The following is a 2,258-nucleotide window of genomic DNA, read 5'->3' as shown; positions in this document are numbered from 1 at the left end:
ATGAATATACTCCCCAACAAATAGTGTTTCCATTGTTGTAGACAATGAACTACAACTGTCATCTTTTTCTCATGAGTGGAGTATTTCTACTCAATACCATTCAACTTCCTGCTTTCAAATGCCATAGGGAGCCCTTCTTACACCAGGACCCCATCTAGGGCCTTATTGAGGCATTCGTTTGGACTTCAAAGGGTAAGTCCAAGTTTGGAAAACGTAGTACAGGTTTAGTGGAGATGGCTTCCTTCAAGCCTTCAAAGGTCATCTGACATTGCATGCTCCAATCCCACTAGTTGTCATTTTTCAATAGGTCAATAAGGGGAGACACCATATTTGAATATTCCTTAATGAACCTTCTGTAGTAGTTGGCCAAGCCAAAGAAGGACCATAACTCTATCACTTTGCTAGGGACTAACCACTCCTTAATAACCTACACCTTGCCTTCATCCATCCTGATCAGGCCTGCACTGATCTTATGTCCTAGAAATGTGATCTTCTTCTGAGCAAACTCACATTTCTCAGGCTTTACATAAAGCCTATGCTCCCTCAATTGCTGGAACACCAATCTCAAATGTCTTTCATGTTTTGTTAGAGGTTGACTATACACCACAATATCATTTAGATATACTACCACAAATGCATCTAAGTAATCAAACAGAAAATCATTCATTAAATTGCAAAAAGTAGCAGGAGCATTAGTCAGCCCAAAGGGCATTACCAGAAACTTGTATGAACCATACCGAGTTACACAAGTTGTTTTCCCTTTATCTCCTACTACAATTTGCACTTGCCAATAGCTTGATCTCAGATCCAACTTGGTGAAGTAAGTAGTCTTTGACAGTTTGTCAAATAGCTCAGCTGCCAAGGGGATCGGGTATTTGTTCTTTATGGTCACCTTGTTGAGAGCTCTATAATCCACACACATGCGTAGAGAGCCATCGTGCTTCTTTTGGAATAACATTGATGCACCATATGAAGCCCTTGAGAGTTGGATCAGGTTTGCATCCAATAATTCCCTCAACTGTTTACGTAGCTCCAAAAATTCTGCAGGAGACATCCCGTAAGGGGCTTGAGTCGGGGCTTTCGTTCTAGGAAACAATTCAATCTTGTGGTCAATAGGTCGTCGGGGTGGCAATTCCTTAGGGAGTTCTACAGGCATCACATCTCTGAACTCCTTCAGGATTTTGACCATTGAATCAGGGACTTCCACAGACTATCCCTCATTGATCTCGATCAAGGCTACAACATAAGTGTCGTGGCCCTAATTCAATCCCCTCTTCAACTAGATAGCAGACATCATCTTAGGCTGACCTTTACTACCATCATTTGCCCTTAAGGCCTGCACGAAGCAGGGTTGTTTCTCTTCCAGCACTACCAATCCACCAAAGTGTGGGATCAAGGCCACCTTAGCCTTTAAGAGGAAATTTACACCAATGATCAAATCAAAGTCATCCAAGGGCACACAAAGTAGGCTCATGTGCCCTTCTAGTCCCCAACTTGCATGGGGACATTCTTGGCTACCCTTTGGATCTTCTGGGCTTTGCTATTGAATGCCTTGATCCGACTTGTATCATCTTTTAACTTCAATCCCAACCTAGTTGCCTCTTTGGTAGCCACAAAGTTGTGAGTGGCACCACTGTCCACCAAAGCCTTCACCTGCACACCATTCATAACTACATGAACATGCATTAGGGACTTCTAAACTGGGGTCTCACCATGAATTAAATTCAGAAGTTGAAGTGGGTTGACTCTAGGAGGGGTCTCTGAGTCAGATTCTCCCTTGTCGTCTACAGTCACAAGGGCAGAGAGTTTATCTCTTTTAGGGCAATCTCTAGCTCAGTATGAGCCATTGCAAATGAAGCATCCTACCATCCAGGTGGACCGTTGCACCAATTTTATGGTCGTTTCCATTGGTTTTCCCCCTACAATAACTTTCTTGTTCTGTTTTTTCCACCCAGACTTCTTAGAAGCCTTGCTCTCAGCCTTAGCATTCTTGTCTCCTTCTGACTTTTGTTTCTACATGGTGGAGATGGCGCTACCCATTTTTTAATCCACCAGGCAATATGTTGTGGCCATGGCAATAAGAAGATCACGAACCCCTTGCCTCCTAAGTTTCGTTTGAGCCCACCCTTGCAATCCAAACATAAAATTAAAAAGTTTGTCCTCCTTTGACATGTTCTTTATGTTCAACATCAAGGAACTGAATTCCTTGACATAGTCCCTCACTGATCCGGTGTGTCTAAGCCTTTTCAATGATTCCC

Source organism: Vitis riparia, chromosome 18 (genome assembly GCF_004353265.1).
Source record: "Vitis riparia cultivar Riparia Gloire de Montpellier isolate 1030 chromosome 18, EGFV_Vit.rip_1.0, whole genome shotgun sequence".
Classification (NCBI taxonomy): domain Eukaryota; kingdom Viridiplantae; phylum Streptophyta; class Magnoliopsida; order Vitales; family Vitaceae; genus Vitis; species Vitis riparia.
Note: the sequence above shows the minus strand (reverse complement) of the source record.